Here is an 18,556-nt window from a genome sequence, read left to right as displayed (position 1 = left end):
ACCCTTCATCAGATGAAGGGTCTAGGCCCGAAACGTCAGCCTTTCTGCTCCTATGATGCTGCTTGGCCTGCTGTGTTCATCCAGCTCTGCACCTTGTTGTATCGGATTCTCCAGCATTTGCATTTCCTGCTATCTCTCCCCACAAGCTCTTTGTCATGTTCCCTTACTGCTTTGGAATACTTCACAACCATTCCTAGCACTACCGGCCATATCACACTGTCACCTTGCTCAGTCCCTCCCTTTCTATCATAACTCAGGAAGGCAGCACATGGCAGGGTACAGCGAGTCTGTATGGGTAAGTATGTGCCCAAAATTTGGCTCCTCACCTACTATGAGGGGAGTTTTTGCTGGAGAAGACAGGACCTGCTCCCGCAGGGGTGCCAACTCATCCATATCCCAGCAACTGTGTAAATCTTACTCTTCATATTCCACTTGAAGACTCACATTTGCCCCAGTGTCAGTCTTGCACATTGCATGCTACTAACCACTGGCCATGCTAACTCTGCTCTCTTGTGTCTGGCGGGTATCGCCAGCATCTCCACAACTTTGTGGAGGAAACCCCGGCTCCCCAGAAGTGCCCTCCTGCACCTGAGCACTGCATTTCCAGGAGAAAGCTTCCAGCAGCCCCATAGCCCATATATTGACAGCTGGGTGGGAACGTTAGACCTTGAGAGTGTGGGACGCCAGCTGATGTGTACTTCACTGCAATAGTTACACAGTTGGACAAGGAAGAATCGCTCCCAGCTCCAGGTTCTCAGGCCTCGACCAGAGACCTGCTCAGCCCCAGGCAGGAGAACAGCATGTGGTATTGGCAAACAGGAACTGCATCTATTTGCCCAGGAAGGAACAGAATGGCAATGTTCCTCATTTCTTAGAAGCTGCAGCAGTGCAGTGAGTCATGCAGATGTCTACCTGTCTCCATGTACAGGTCGCTGGTTGTCATGGAGAGCCAGTTCCAGCTCCCTCAGTGTCCCCAGGCAGGAGGCTGAAGACCTACCTTTGTTGCAGGGTGTACTGGAGAGGCGCACACACCTACACTCCATTGACCTAGTCATGGACCCTTTCTGCTCCTATGATGCTGCTTGGCCTGCTGTGTTCATCCAGCTTTGCACCTTGTTGCGGAAGGCAGGGGAACAGGGAACCCAGTACCCCGTTCTCACAAAGAGACAGACCTGGACAATGGAGCACCCAGTCGAAGGAGGAACCACACACAGGCCTTGTAAGAGTTTCCACTTCCAGAGGTGACAGAGCCCTCCATCTCCAACTTATTTGCTCTCCTCCAAACCTTGTACGCTTATGCTGAGGAATGTCAAGACCCTTGGCATGTCCGACTCATCTGGATTCATGTTCCCCCTGAGGTCACCTGATGAAACATTTAAGGCCAGTGGGCTACTTTCACCAGGGAATACACTAGAATGTGCTGGGGCAGAGAGATGGAAGAAGATCTGTTGAGTGCACTTTGGTAGCATGAGTGACAATGGATTGTAAATGATTTTGAAATTTTGTAATCATTTATGTGCTTTAACCAAACAGCTTGTTGCCAGGCTCTTTGTGTTGGGTTGAATGAAATTGTTACAGGATCCTGCATCAGACAGGATTCAGGGCATAGAGTATGAAAATTGACCAGTCATGTTGCAGCTGTGTAGAGCTTTAGTTAGGCCACATTTGGCATATCATGTATAGTTCTAGTCATCACACTACCTGAAGGATGTAGATGTTTAGGATAACATACAGAAAGGTACAGGATGTTGCCTGGTTTAGAGGGTGTTAGCTACGAGGAGAGATCAGACAAACTTGGTTTGTTTTCGAGATAGTAGGAACTGCAGATGCTGGAGAATATGAGATAACAAGGTGTAGAGCTGGATGAACACAGCAGGCCAAGCAGCATCAGAGGAGCAGGAAGGCTGACGTTTCGGGCCGAGACCCTTCTAACCCTAACCCTATCGCAGGTTTGTTTTCACTTGAACAGCGGAGGCTGAGGGGTGGCCTGATGAAAGTTTACAAAATGATGAGAGAGATCGATAGAATGGATAGTCTGAGTCTCTTTCCCAGATTAGAAATGTCAGGTACTCGGGGACCTAGGATTAAGATATAAGGGGGTAATTTTAAAGGAGAGGTTGTTTTACACAGAGGGTAGGAAGTGCCTGAAATGTGCTGCCAGAGGAGGTAGGGTCCAATAGCAACATTTAAAAGGCATCTTGACAGATGTAATAGTTGGCAGGGAATAGAGGGATATGGACCATGTAGAAGCAAAAGGTTTTTAGTTTAGAAAGATATCATGTGTCAGGACAATCTTGGTGGGTTGAAGGGCCTGTCCCTGTGCTGTACTGTCTTTTTTTCTTTACTTTATGGCCAGACGTGAGGGTCTAATGGTGAAGGTCTGTGCTGAAAGTCTTCCACATGACATGGAAACAAACAGAATAATATATATATACATGGCATTGGGATATGCTGTAAACTTTGGTCTTCCTCATGCAACATCCTTATTGTTTTGAAGCCTCTATGCCCAATTGTGTGGCTGTCAGTGAATTGTACAGCAATGTCTGTGGCAGGGATGTGCAACACAGAGTAGGCAATGCATTAGGATGGCCAAGGAATTAGAACCCTGTAGCTCTGTGTCATATACAGCACATGGGTCCAGGTGCAATGTTCTTTCTCTTTACAAGCCTAACCTTGTTGAGTGCGGCCCTACCCATGTTTGTTGTACCAAAATCCAATACATTATCCACATTGATCTTCATTTTCCAACCCATTGAACCATTTGATCAAGATCCCTTTGTAATCTTAGAAAACTTTCTTCACTTCTCAATTCTAAAGAAAACGGGCCTAATGTATATAATCTCTCCTCATAACGTACTCCTGAAGTTCAGTATCATTGTTGTAAACCTACATTGTGCTGCCTCCAACACCAAAATATCTGTCCTGAGGTGTGGTACGCAGATCTGCTCACATACTCCAAGTGTGGTCCGACAAGGTTTTGTATAACTGCAGCATAACTTCTGCATCTTTGCGCTCCAGTCGTCTCGATATAAAGGTCAGCATTGCACTAGCTTTCATGGTTATTTTCAGTACCTATTCATGACATTTTAAAGATCTATACATGTTAACCCTAAATCCCTTTGGACATCCAATGGATTTAACTTCATACCATCTAGAAAGTGCCCCGATCTATCTTTATTTGGTCCAAAATGGATAACCTCACACTGGAACTCTCTCTGCCACAGTTTTGCCCATTCATTTGACCTGTCATTATCACTTTATAATTTTATCATCTGCAATGTCACATCCTGTCAATCTGAGTATTCACCCATTATCCTTATTGTGCCCGGACCCCCTGACTGATGGGTACTTCTATGGACTTTGGGGACAAATGATTTCCCCAAGACTTTGAGACATGTGTGCTTGTGAAAAGCATAAAAGATGGCATGAAAGAGCTGTTATGGTGCATGGTAATGTCCCTACCTCTGAGCCAGGAGGTCCAGATTCAAGTCCCACCCACTCCAAAGGTGTGAAGAAACATCTCTGAGCAGGTTGATTAGAAAAGGAGGTGTGAGTTGCTGCTGATGTGAAAAAGGGTCTTGCTGGATTTCTCGTCGATGACGCACGTCTTGCGATAAACAATGTGATTCAGACTCCTAAAAGATTTAGAGTTGTTTGCATAACAGACCAATATGGGTTGTTTAATGATTATTTTTGCCTTTTATTTTTTTTTGATAGTTTCATTTTTGGAAGAGTTAAGAACAAGCTCTCATCAAAACGTCACTCATCAACAGTAGAGGCAGCCCTATAAATTTCAACCTGAAACCGAAATCAAACATCAACCTGTTCAAAACAATTAGTTTCTGTTCAAGTTTCTGTTGAGTAGAGGCAGGTCTAATTATCATTAGTTCAGTCATCACATCTTTGTGTTGAAGCATGATGGAAGATTCTGAAAAAAAAAAACAAAACAGCCTCTTTAAGAGAGGTTGAACCATTATTTCAATGTTATGTGCTACCTAATCTTCCTAATGTGTCTTAATAGTAGGTTGAAATTATTGACATATTGTGGCCTTCCCTTTATTTTATCTACCATTCAGTCTTGTAACTACTTAACATGAAAGGTGTGTGGTTACAACTGTTATTAGTGTTTTCTCATTGCTGTTAATGTGTTACAAATAGACAGTATTCCAGAAACGTAGAAAATAGGATCAGGAGTAAGGTCATTCAGCTTGTTGAGTTTGCTCCACCATTCATTATAGTTGTGGCTGATATCAAACTCAATTGTTTTTTGTCCAAATGCTTTTATCCCTTTAGCCCCAAGTGCTATATTCTAATCCTTCTGGAAATCGTACAATGTTTTGGTCTTGACTGCTTTCTGTGATTCCACAGGCTCACCATTCTCTGGATGAAGAAATTTCTCATCAGCTCATAAATGGTTTACTCCATATCATTTGATTGTGATCCTGGTTCTAGACTCCCCCACCATCTGGAACATCCTTCCTGCATCTACCCTGTCTAGTACTGTTGGAATTTTATAGATATTTATGAGAACCCCTCATTTTTCTGAATTCCAGTGAATACAATCCTAACCAACCTCTCCTCATATGTCATAGAATCATAGAATTCCTACAGTGTGGCCTGCCATTGCAGAAATTAGTGTGGTAAATCTTTGCTACACTCCCTCTATCTCCTTCCTCAGATAAGATCAAAACTGCACACAATATTCGAGTTATGATCTCAACAAGGCCTTTTATAATTGCAGCTAGATCTCCCTGCTCCTGTACTCAAATCTCTCACTATGAAGGCCATCATACCCTTTGTCTTCTTGACCACCTGCTGCAGCTGCATGATTACCTTCAGTGACTGGTGTACGAGGACAGCCTGATCTTGTTAAGCCTTCCCTTCCCTCAACTCACAGCCATTCAGGTAACAATCCATCTTCCTGTTTTATCTTTCAAAGTTACCTCATTTATGCATGTTATACTGCATCTGCCATGTATTTTCCCACTCAGTCTCCAAATCACACTGCAACATCTCTGCATTTTCCTCACAGGTTACCTTCCAACCTAGCATTGTGTCACCTGCAGATTTGGAGATATCTACATTTAATTCCCCCATCTAAACCATTAATGTTTGTTGTGAATAGCTGAGGTCCTAACAACAATCCCTGTGGTACATCACTAGTCTCTGCTTGCATTTGGAAAAGGACATGTTTATTCCTACTCTTTGTTTCCTGACTGCCAACTAGGTTTCTATCCATTTCAATACTCTACACCCAATCCAATGTGCTGTCGGAAGGATGTTGTTAAACTTGAGAGGGTGCAGAAAATATTTACAAGGATGTTGCCGGGACTGGAGGGTTTGAGTTATAAGGAGACACTGCGTAGGCTGCGGCTTTTTTCCCTGGAGTGTCAGAGGTTAAGGGGCGACCCTATAGAGATTTATAAAATTATGAGGACCATGGATAGGGTGATTAGCCAAGGTCTTATTCCGAGGTTTGGGACAAAGAATCATTGCACCCCTTCTAAAAAGATCATGACCAGAAAAAAGGAACAACAAGAGAGTTAATGAGGATGGCAAGAAGGTAACAACAGGACCACTGGAAAAGTATGACTGGACAGAATTTTACTGTCCCCCACTGTCAAGTTTGCAAGTGGGGAGAGCCTCCAGCAGTGGCTATCTTTCTAGATCAGGTGCCACCCCAAGATATATCCCTGATGTGAGGGCTGCCCTCCTTCACAACTCTCACCGTGCAGGCACCCACTATAACACTCTCACACTTAGCTCCATTCTAGGTCCGGGACTTCAAAATCTGGAGACTGCTTGCAGTCCCTATGGTGGTCAGTTCTCCAGGTGGCGCTGTTGGGGACTACAGTGTTGCAGATTCATCAGGTTAGCTAGCAGTCCTTTGGAGTTGGGCCTCCTCTTGTTTGAGTGGTATAAATCTTACCTCCAGTCAATTAACATTCCTTGGAGAGTAAAATTCTTTCCAACATGTTCAGAGTATGCAGGTTCCAATATTACTTTTCATTATTTAAGTTATTTTGTAATTTTTCAACTTTGGTTTTTCTTGCCTCAGTGAAAATTTGTTGAAACGTATCACGGGATTATTTGTTCTTCGCTGTCTGTGATCTGCCACCCACCATAGATCTATCAACATTTTTTTCTTTGATGAGCTTTATAATTATCTTAATCCATTTGAGAATTATCTTAAATCTGCTTACTTTGTTTAATTTTCATTTCATTTCAGTTGCTTTGAATTTGCAAGCCTGAACTAGTACCTCTAATTGACATTCAGTTAGTTACAGATTATATGAAGAACTTCAACACACTTTCCCATTTTAGAATGAGGACACACAAAAATACCTCCTTCTAAAGTAGGAACTGAAAAACCCATTGCGATTTGACAACCTCAATTCTAATGGGGTCTTCAACCATTTTGTTTTCAAGTTCATGGGAACAATATTTCTCCCTGTAAGTAACAGAAAGAATGTCAGATTTGTCGCATAACAACATTCATTCCAATACTTGTTTGCGTTAATTTCACTGCAGGGCACTGATGGCACAGAATGGCATTTATTCCAAGCACTAATTGTGAAATTGTGGGTCCACAGTGCCTGAACAGCAAATAAAATGTGTTAGGACTGGAATTTCACAGCCAGCATTCCAAGTGATGGCCAAGAATACAGATCCATAGAATTAATCCTTGTAAATAACCCCATGGCTTTTAATAATTATTCAGTATTGCAAACTATCAACGTATAGTTTATTTCATCTTTTAAGAAAAAAAAGAGATCGCTCATTTTAAAAGGATCGCTCTAGCTTGTTGAAATCAAGCAAATTTGCAGCATTAAATTATATAGATTCTAATATCAGAGGAATTGAAGTCTTATGGGCTTGCTTTGATTTGAATAACAGGCTGTGAATTTCATGTGAGTAATGTTCATTCCTGAGCTGCAGAACAAGAAGAACTGGGGAGGGAAGAGTTGTGAAGTCAGGATTCAGCTGCTTTGTTTACCCAAGAGTGCCAATATTATTTACGACAGGTACTGATGAAATAAGGCCATTTGAATAAAGTGGGCAAGGAAATATTATTTCCTTCCCTCCCTTGAGTTTCTTCCTCAAGGTTTGTTGAAACAACACCCAAGTGTAGAATGCACAAAGAAGTTGATACTGGACCCAGCAATGGACACCTCTAGGATCCTCGCTGTAAGGTAGAAAAAAGTTCTGAGAAGTGAGTTCCATTTTCTGTTTCAGCCTTTGAAACCTTTTCAGGTCTTGAATGCAAAATTCAGTAGTGTATCTCCCATTATGAATGTGGATTTTGTGTCCAATAGAGCAGCAGCGGACATAATTCTGCTGTTTCGGTAAAAGCATTAGTGCAGGCACAGGATGAACAGGAGAAGCATGTAGAGTAGATAGGTGGTCATGGCAATCAGTGTATAATCTCATTTGATGCCAATGGTGCCAGCTTTGACCTGATCATTCCAATCACCTAAGTTGCCGCTGGAGAGCATTTTTGACCACCCTCAACCTCCCAAGGAAGGAACACACACAAAAGAAGCTGGAGATTCAGTATTTTATTTGCATGGTGTCTCAGTCATTAGCACTGCTGCCTCACAGCGCCAGGGACCTGGGTTCGATTCCAGCCTCTGGTGACTGTCTGTGTGGAGTTTGCACATTCTCCCCTTGTCTGTGTGGTGTTTCCTCTGGGTGTGCCGGTTTCCTCCAACTCCCCAAAGATGTGCAGGTTAGGTGGATTTGCCATGGGAAATGCAGGGCTATGGGGATAGGGTTGGGAGCTAGGTATGGGTGTGACTCTATTCAGAGGGTCAGTGCAGTTTGGTTGGGCTGAAGTTTACACGCATGTTATAATATGGGTAGTTTCAGTCTCAAAAAATAAATAGACTAATCTTGGAGATGGTGGTTCCACTTGATTGGTTTCTGGAATAAGAGGGTTGTCCAATGAAAAGGCTGAGTAAACTGGGCCAATGCAGTCTGGAGTATGAAATACAGTAAACCCTCTGTATCTGTGAAATTTCAAATCAGGAATTTGCCTAACTGCACCAAAAAAAAATAATAACAAAATCAACATCCGCAGGCAAAAATTATGTTTCCATGACATTTTCATCCATTTTAATCTATTTTTAATACTTGTGAATTTCATCATTTGTGGAGTTCACAAGAATGAAACCCTCGTGGATATGGAGGAATGATTGTCCTAATGACCTGTACATCTTGTCAATGCCAGTCAACAAAGATTTGACGACACTAACCCCATTGCCCCCATAGCCCTGCAGGTAAACATCGAAACATTGCTTAAATGTTAAGGAAGTTTCTGTCTCAACCAACATTTCAGGCAGTGAGTTCCAAACTTCCACAATTCTCTGAGTGACAAAAAAATCTCCTTAACTTTCTTCTTCACTATCTACTTCTTACTTTGTAACTATGCCGCTTGGTAATTGACCCCGATCCTAATGGATAAATTGCCTTTCTATCCAACCCCTCTATGCCTCTCATAGCCTTATACACCTTTACTGTCCCAAGGAAGATAACCCCAGCTTATCCAAACTTTCTTCATTGCTCAGACCCTCCAGCCCAGGCAGCATTCTGGGAAATTTCCTCTGCACCCTCTCTAATGCAATCACATCCCTTCTATAATGTGATGACCAGAACAGTACATAGTACTCCAGTTATTGTGATACCAGTGTTATACAGTCCCAGCAGCTCCTCCGCACACTTGCATTCTATACCTCAGCTAATAGAGCTTTCTCATCCGTCTTACCGACCTGCCCTGTTACTTTCAGGGATCTGTGGATATGAGCACCAATGTCTATCTTCAGTACTTTCTAACGTCCTAATATCCATAGTGTAATCACTTGCCTTTTGAATTTTATTTGCCACTGCTCTGCCCCATCTGACCAATCCATTGATATCCTTCTGCAGTTTATGACTATCCTCCTCATTATTTATCACCCTGTCAATTTTCATGCCATCCACAACCCTCTTGTGAATTTATACACACAATGTACATTTAAGTCCAAATCATTAATAAATACCACAAACAGCAAGACGCCCAGCGCTGAGCCCTCCAGAATCCCACTGAAACGGACTCCCAGTCACAGAAACATGGTGTTTCTAATCCACTTAGGCCAAAACTTAACTTATCATCGCAAAATGAGCTTTTTCCTATTTAGATATTTTATTCTGACACCATCATTCTTTTGCATAATTATTCCAAATCGAACAGAGTTATCTCCAAAAGTTAGGACTGGAGGGAGGAGACATTTCTGCTGTAAGTCTGTTGAGTCTTTGGAATTCTCCCCTCAAAAAATGTTTGTAGCTGCTGCATCACCAATAATATTTAATTCTAGGAGAAGATCAGATCTCTGAGAATGAAGAAATATTGGAAACATTTGAGAATGTGGAGTTAAAGCTGAAGATCAGTCATGAGGGCCAGGGCAGACTCAATGGGTCATGTGATCTCCTCCTTCTCCAATCTTTTATGGTCTAATGTTCTTATGTACCAACTGCATTTGAGCCACCATGAGAGACCAGATAACAAACGCTATCTGCTCTCCTCCTGGTTCATGAATCTTGTGTGAGAAGCAGACATATAACAATCATGTTGTTACATATACTGCAATCAAACAGACCACTTGGAGCACTTAAACAAAGCTTCTATTCACAGGACCGCTCCGGATGAGTCCTGGAGGTTTTGCCAGAGCTTGTGTCGCTGTGGCCTACATGTTGTACAAATTCACCACGGTAAGGGCACAATTGTGAACACCGGGCACATGTCAAGCATTTATACAGGAGAAGGAGGAACAAAATGGAAAGAGGCACCAGGCTGACAATGATTGTCTTACTTAACTGCAGTGCAATGAAGGCAACTTCAACTCCCCATTCAACAAATGTCCTAACCTTTACTTTCTCTGCATTAGTAATTGGCACGGTGTCCTCCTTGGCCACAAAACTGAAATAAAAGTTACCATAAAACAAATATTCCCAATCAAGTTCATAAATTTATCTAACGTACCATACAAAAGTAAAAAAAACCCTTGTGCATCCTCTTAATATCTTCCAGCTGTCCCTGTAGCGTTACACCAGTAAATGCTGTAGGGCTGATGGAAGACTCTACTCTGCAGAGATGCAGAATAACTTGGAGAAAGTGCGACCGAGGAAGGCCCAGTTTTGGACTGCGCCACCTGATCATGGATGGCATCATTCTGAGCAGACAGGCACAGGAAGTGCATTTGTTGAGTGGCATTGGTGGAAGAGGACCGCTGTCATTCTGAAAAAGAGCAGCATATGTGTGGGGTAGGGCAGGACTGCCACTCCCATGCTGGCAATGTGTTGGAGGTCAGATTGACGAACATCTGAGAGATCCTATAAATCATTTCAGCCTCTGGTATTTGCGGGTATGATGGCAGCAGTCTGAGTTTTCAGGATAACAAGTTAAGACTGCATGACTTTCAGTATGAGATTCTACAACAGCAGTTAGGAAGTCTATGTTTGTAATGCAATGTGAAACACTGGTCCTCAGATACTGTATCTGGATCTGCAAATGTTTTCTTGGCATTCATTATCACATCCAGACTGGAAAGGATGGACCAATGCTCTGTCCACAGTCCTGTGCTAAGCGGGTGCTTGGCTCCTCTGTCCTTAATAGTGTTAAAGCCTGTTAACGTATTGAACATTTCATTGGGCATACCCATCTGCTTTTTCCTACTGGCTTCTGATCAGAACTCTGATCTGAGTTCTCTGAAAGCAGAGGATGTTGTCCTCCACAGATTGTCCCCTGCTCTGCTTTTAGGTTCAGTGTCTCACTACATGCGGATTCCACTTCTACACAGTCCCCTAAAGCATGTACAGTCTCATTTTCTTCTTCATTGGATGTGGGCATCACTGGCTAGACCAGTATTTATTGCTCATCCCTAATTACCCAGAGGCAATTAAGAGTCAACTGCCCTGTGGTGGGTCTGGAATCACATGTAGGCCAGATTAGTAAGGACGGTAGTTTCCTTTCTTAAAGGACACTAGTGAAGCAGAGGGGGCTTTCCCTCAACAATTGACCATGATTTTTAAAAACTGAAAGAACTGTGGATGCTGTAAATCAGGAACAAAAACAGAAGTTGCTGGAAAAGCTCAGCAGGTCTGGCAGCATCTGTGGAGAGAAAAATCAGAGTTAATGTTTTGGGTCTGGATTCTGATGAAGGGTCACTGGACCTGAAACATTAACTCTGTATTTTTCTCCACAGATGCTGCCAGACCTGCTGAGCTTTTCCAACAACTTCTGTTTTTGTTTGACCATGATCATTGTTTGACTCTTAATTGAAAGTCTTTATTGAATTCAAATTCCATCATCTGTCATGGTAAGATTTGAACCCAGATCCCCAGAATATTGCCTGGACTTCTTCATTAAATCATCTAGAGATAATACCCCTAGGCCATCACCTCTCCCTCTAACCTGCCCACTCCTGTGTAAGTGAGAGTGCCGGTGTTTCATCCTGTACTTCCACTCCTTTCTCTCTTCTGTCACTGCCTGGCAAACTGCATATCTGAAAATACAGAAATAGGCTCCTGATGAGAATAGATAGGGAAATCAAGAAGTGCATGCTTATACTACCCATAGCTTGTAAATCAGGAGAGAATATGAGATAAAAGGTGGAAGTGGGATTTGAAGAGCAGTCATGAACATAATGTCAATTTTGATATTTCCTGCCACATCACTGGGCTCAGTCTCCATCCTTGTCGTTCCAACACTAATGAACATTACCCCCTCTACAAGCATACAAATGCATAGGTGTGCCTGCCCCATCATCAATCCCGTCCCCATGAAGATGGATTCAAGATGGCGCTGACACTGGGTGATTCCTTGCAAGCTCCCTACAGCAGATCTAAATCAAATCATCCTCAGGTAGATTCTATTTCCTCGATGGCACATTGTCCTGCAAGAAAGGGAAATGTATCAGTGAGTGTGGTGGGATGTGTGTGGTTATTGTGGCCATCATGACTGGCAGCACATGTGGCGTGAGTGTGAGCTTGCAGTAGTGTGTGAGTGTGCAGTGAAGCAATGAACAGTTGTTATAAGTGTGAGGATACTATGGCTTTAAGAAATGTATTTTGTCCTTTTTTTTATGAAGAAAGGTTGAGACAGAGGTATTGAGTGTTCTGCTCAAAGCCAATAAAGTAAACAGCTTGTGAGGCCTTGGCTTTTTATTAATGTTGGAAAATAGAAGCAGCCTGGATGGGTGGGGTTAATTTTCCACAGAACCAGGATGTTTAGTTTTAGCTTTCTGCAGTTGCTGGGGTCTTAAAGCTTAATGTGGAAGCTCTTATTCCTCTCTCTGTTACAGCTGAAAGCTGGTATTCTCTTCCTGCTGCTAGCCCCAGACTTACCAACTACTCTCTGATCCATTCAACAAGTCTCTAACCATCTCACTACAATCTGCCTCAACTGTCCCATCACCCTTTGGACTTAAACTGATCGAACGACCCAACTCTGACTTCCTGACTACCCCAACTTTGACCAAACCCAACTACAATAGCACCCCACCCTACCCCACCCTACCCCACCCATCATCTCTGCCCCACTGACAATACCCAAATCACTCAGCTATCCCCCTGGCCTAACCTGGTCTGACAACTGCCTGACCACCCCTCAACTAAACCAGAGTACCAACTAGACCCATCTACTCCTGCACCCTTCCTGACCCATTGACCAGACCTGACCACTTCTTGGCCACCCATGCTGTGCATCTACCCATTCAATCTTCCATTTCACACACCCACATATTCACTCAGTTACCCACCTCATATTGTCACCAATCTGTACTCAAAGGCCAAACAGTTAAAACCAACCAGAATATTGCAGCTCCTGCTGTAAATAGAGGAGAGTCCTCTTGTACCCATTAAAGATACTTTCTAATCAACGTGCTCAGAGATGTAATTACACACCTATGGAACAAACAGGATGTGAACCCAGGCCTTCTGGCTCAGAGATAGTGACAGTACCACTGTACCAGAAGAGCCCTCGCACACTCTCAAGAATTTCAGCAACTCAATTCCTATCAGCTGTAAAGGAGATCAATTGGGTAATGTTACATTATTTTTTAAGTGATGACTAAAGAACAGCAAAGAAAGCAGGTTTTTTTTCCAGCAAAAACCCTCTATTGCCATATCCCAACCCTTCCCCCCTCTCCTTCACACTTCACCCAGTCTCCCAAGAGGTGCCTGCTAATATTCTTCAAGTGAAATGGCTCTTACTCCAGTGAGGATGCCTATCACCTGCATTCAAATCACCACTGCATTTGTGCCAGGACTGAGGATTTTCACCTCCATTTTCTTCCTTCTGGCCAAATGATTTAACTTTAGCGTATTAACAACAACATCGTAGTCACAACCAAATAATTATGCAATTTTGTCCCCAAATTAACAAGTTAGCACTTGGGAGTAAAAGAAATTTACAGTAATAGTTAGGTACAAAGTACTTATTTAAGGGTGGTCGACCTTTTCAATGCTTTGCTAACAGTTTTGAATTTTGATTAATAGCTTATCGCCAAATATGATTGGCTATGCATGCGATTGAGTTATTTTGTACTTAATACATAAACAAGAAATTTAAAGGCCTCATGGTAATCATGAGCCTGCTAACTCCAGCTGTAAAGTGGAGGAAGGCCTGGCTCCAGGGACAACATTGCACTGAAGGAGTCCATCCAAATTTTGGTTCTTGTAGACAAAATGACTATAATTTTGTGTAAATTGGCCTCTTGGCTCCTGTTTGTCTACATCAGGCAATTCATCATTTCTCTTTGGGTGTGTGTTACTGCATATTCAGCCAGTGGGTAACACATTTCCCTTCCAGTGATATAATTTTTATATTTTTACTTTGAAGCCTGTTGGCAGATTTTGACATACAATCACTGTTTTTGTAGCAACAAGTTTCAGTTCAGTGTTGCCAACATTGTCCTTCTATTAATGGTTATTGATGAGCCCTATTAGAAAAAATGACAGCATAAAAGCAATTAGAAACAGAACTGAAAAGACGTTCAATATTTGAAATCCTATGAACTTTTGTCATTATTCGAAAGATACTTTCATCAATGTTGTCCACAGTAAATCGCATTAACCATTGAAGCGTGCTGACATACCTGCTGAATGGCTTATTACAGCAAGGCTCAGCTTGTTAATATTCATAGCCGGTGTACAAAAGCTGAAACTTAGAACAAATTCAAAATTAGAATGAGGAACATGAAATGCATTGTTTTGTTTTTACTGAATGTATATATTCCCTCCAACAACAGTTTAAAATTTCAAGATACTGGAGATTTAGTTTTGATTGATTAGCCTCAGAAGGGATCTTGACAACTAGGTTAAAGCACTTCATAGCAGCTGCATTCCCCAATACACCCACAATGGTCAGAATCCACTCAATAACTCGAGAGGCCAGTTTGAGCCTTTTCCTGCAATCAGAAACTGTGGCCAGAGGTCCCACCCACTGAGAAATCCATCACTCTATTGAATCCCAGTAGGAGCAGGGAGGCAGTAAATACAACGGATAACAAACTGAGACCCAGAATTGCTGCTCGGTCAGACACTTTAGGTAAGTGATGGTGGGAGACGAGAGACTGATGGAGGGGCATTATGGAGAACAGGGGTCAGCAAGCAAGAGCTGGTGGGTGGCTTTCAGTCAGTACCCCACTTCTTCCTTAATTTGTTTAATTCCCTCATGGGACGTGGACGTCGCTGGCTAGGCCAGCATTTATTGCCCACCCCAGTTACCCTTCAGAAGGTGGTGGTGAGCTGCCTTCTTGAACAGTGAAGGAACGGCGATATATTTCCAAGTCAGGATGGTGAGTGACTTGGAGCGGAACTTGCAGGGGATGGTGTTCCCATCTATCTGCTGCCACTGTCCTTCTAGATGGAAGTGGTCATGGGTTTGGAAGGTGCTGTTAAGCCCCTCAATCAGGCACAGAGGGCCTTTGAATAAGAGGTCCCTGAAGACTGTACCAACATTGTGTGGATTTGCTTGTCACACTCGGTCTATAGAAAGTCCCCCACCCTCTGCTCAATAAATACCAAAAGTCACTTGATAAAAACTAAAATGGGCAGGAATTGACAGGGGGGGAGGGAAGGTCTTTCAAAGTCCTTCCTGCCATGGATTTAATTAAGGTGGAGGTGAGCGATCGGTGAGGTCCTCTTGTCTTCTGGGTGATTAAATGCCCCATACCACCAACCTTGTTATGGGGCAGCAAGTGGGATTATTGTAGTATCTAAGTGACGTGGACTATGGCAAGATGTGTGGCAGGATTGGGCGAGACGTCTAGATAGGTACAGATTGATGTCAGGGTTAACTTGCTTCTCCTTTAATGTTTTTCACAAATGGCATGTGGCAGGTTTCTCACTAAGCAGTGATGAGTTGCCGATTTCTTGTTAAATGTCTTGTTAACAGCCCAAACTACCTCATCGATATTCAGTCTCCTATTTTAACCAGCCAAGCTTGATGTCAGGAAAACTCAGCAAGGAAACCAGAGCGAGTACCTGGTGGATTCAACTCACTGCTTTCTCCAGATGACCTCTGCGTTGGAAACCAGGCATCAGCATCTCAGGACACACACCATGGGTACCAGCCTCATACAGCCCATGTGACACGTACTCATCTCTTAACAACTCTCATGGCACACAGAAACCATAGAAATGATCCAGCGCAGAAGGGGGCCATTTGGCCCATCTTGTCCATGCTGACCCAAAGATACCCAGATGCCCTTTCTAATCCCATCTTGGCCCATAGCTCTGGGAAACCGGAGTACCCGGAGGAAATCCATGCAGTATTATTGAAACAAAAAGTAGGTGGCACAGCTATTAGTGTTAGTGCAGTTGGGGAGGTATTCCCAGTGAGTAGGCAGTGCAGAGGGCATGCAGGTTAGTATTGGCAGGGGATGGAGTGAATGCAGAAGATGTTGCAGGCAAAATTGAGAGTGGTAGAGCATGAGCCTTTTGTCAGGAGATGATTACAGTCGCTGAGGTACCAGAGAGAAGGTGATGGCACTTAACCTGGCATTCTGGAAAAGGATACTGACCATATTCCCACAGTGCCGAGCATTACTCTGGGTAGCTGAGAATGTTTCAATTGAGAATGCTGGGTGGCTACCTCGCACCAGGCAGGGCATGGTCTGGTCATGACATCCACTGCTGATACTGGGGGAGGATGGAGGCCCAGCCTATTCAGTGGAACCTCCAGGATACTGCCACAGAGTAGGGTACCAGTTTACCCCTCTCTGCCAACTTTGGGGAAAATGTCAGGAGCTGAAGGGAGCAGCTCCAGACTGACAGTGCTTATTTGGTTGCTTTTAAAAGTGGTGCTGTACAAGGGATGCCACTGAATTTTGGGATATCTGCCATGTGACGGTTTGTTGTGGGAACAGCACATAGTAAGATGGGGTGGAATTCAGACGTGAGAGATGCCAAAGAGGCGTGGTATATAATTAATGAGGTGAGTTTGTAAGATGCCGCAAGAGAACCCATTAGACTTCAGTGTGCAGAATTCTCCAAAGAAGCCTCGACATAATTCAGATTTAGCCAAAAATTCAGCCTCAACTTTCTGATTTTCTTGCAAAGGCACTTGGGCAGGAAGTAAAATAATTTCCCAGTTGATGAAATAACATTCAGGTTTGCCAAGGAAAGCAAAAGTGATTTTTGGATTATATGTGTATCTAACTGCCCAAACCCATCAGAAAATGAACTAATTCCTGGAAACATTTCAAAACGTATGGGAGTTCACAGCTTCTAGGTACTGGAATGTATAGCCTTCTCGCATGTAAACAACCAAACCATTATGTTTCTTATTGAGATAAAGAATACAATGACAAGTGAGGACTGTTGACAATACAAAGGGCTTCCTATTGCTAGTGTGAGTACTCTTCGTTAAAACCTTGCGTGTTTTGGCAAATCACACCAGATTAATCTATTAGACATCTCATTTCGTTATCAAATTTCCGCTCCCTATCAGAGCACATACCTTATCACTTGGTCCACTCTCAATAGTGGACCCATTCTTAAGATTTCAGCTGCTAACATACTCTGGATGGAAAACAGTTGCCCCTACTGTTTTCTGCAGCAAAGGTTTGTGCACGTAAGCATGGGAAAGGGCAAAAGTAGTGACCGCTGTTCTACCTGATGGAACAGGTAACAAAAATTTTTGATTTAAGCTATATTCACTTCTCACAAATTTTGGCTGACCTTTCTTACAGTCCGACGCTCTGATTAAACTGAAATTCTTGGTGAAATTCTCTAGGTTAAGCTCATTCTTTAATTACTTTGTTTTTTTTGCATAGATTGGAAATCAAGGAAGAAGTTTTTCAAATTAGTTTGCATGCCTCAGCCTATTTATAAGGCTTATACTTATTTCAGAAGTTTAAATTCTTCAAACAGTGGCTGAGTTTCCAGGATTAATATTTTTGAAATAAATTTCTGAGCTTATCTTTTCTTCTTGGCACACAAACGCAGGGGGGGCCGATATTTTGGACATTGAGCAGACTCCCATTAGTGTACAAAGAGGTTTCATTCTTTGCAAAATTTTTCATTATTCAGCAGTTGGCTGTGTGCAAGGTGCAGCAATAAAATGAAGTCATTCAGAAAGGTCACCACAGTGACAACAGGAAGAGTTAGTTTGCTTTCAACTCAGGTTTGACAGCAGGCAGTCTGTAAAGTGGAGATTGGTCCCTGGTTATGCTTCAGGAGTGGGAAGCATTTGATAAGTCATGACCTTTCTTCCGGTACTCCACAGCAAAGCTTTGTTTCATTTACAGATGATTAAATGGTCCAGAGGGCAATTATGAGCTGGAGGAAGGAACAGGTTTCCTCATCAACATGATTGAATTTCTTAACAACAGCAGCACCACAATACATTCAAGTTCAAAGTTCTTGACAGTATTAAACAGATATAAAATTGCAAACTGATTTCAGTCATATTACACCAATATAACTCCTTACAAATACAAAGCCTCGGAGGCAGCCAATATTATACGGTTGTTTTTTTTAGCTTTCCATGTTGGAATATTGTTTATCTTTATTTTATATGTTTAATAGCATTGAGTGAAAGGTAAAGTTGTCGTAGAGTCACTAGAGAGAGAGAGAGATGACTGGTGGAGGCTTAACCAGAGGGTCACCACAATTTAGGTGAGGAGAGAGGGTGAGACAGAGAATCCTTCCTGGTAACCTCAGTGGTTCAGGAATTGAGCCCAGGCTGTTGGTATCACAAATCAGCTGGCTAGTCAACTGAGTTATCTGACCCCAACATCTTTAGAGGTCTTTTTTAAAATTCATTCACAGGGTGAGGGAGTTGCTGGCCAGGCCAGAATTTATTGCCCACTCGTGGGGGCAGTTAGGGTCAACCATATTGTTTTGGTCTGGAGTAGGAGGTAAAGTCGTATCTAGGCCTCGTATCTTGGAAAATATGCATCAGGTTTAACAATTGGTTTTGGGGGCGGGGAACATCACGATCCCCAATTAGAATTAAATCCTGAACCTGTTAAATAGAATTCCCAACTCAAACTCACACAAAGTTCATGGTTAA

Source organism: Rhincodon typus, chromosome 4 (assembly GCF_021869965.1).
Source record: "Rhincodon typus isolate 14 chromosome 4, sRhiTyp1.1, whole genome shotgun sequence".
Classification (NCBI taxonomy): domain Eukaryota; kingdom Metazoa; phylum Chordata; class Chondrichthyes; order Orectolobiformes; family Rhincodontidae; genus Rhincodon; species Rhincodon typus.
Note: the sequence above shows the minus strand (reverse complement) of the source record.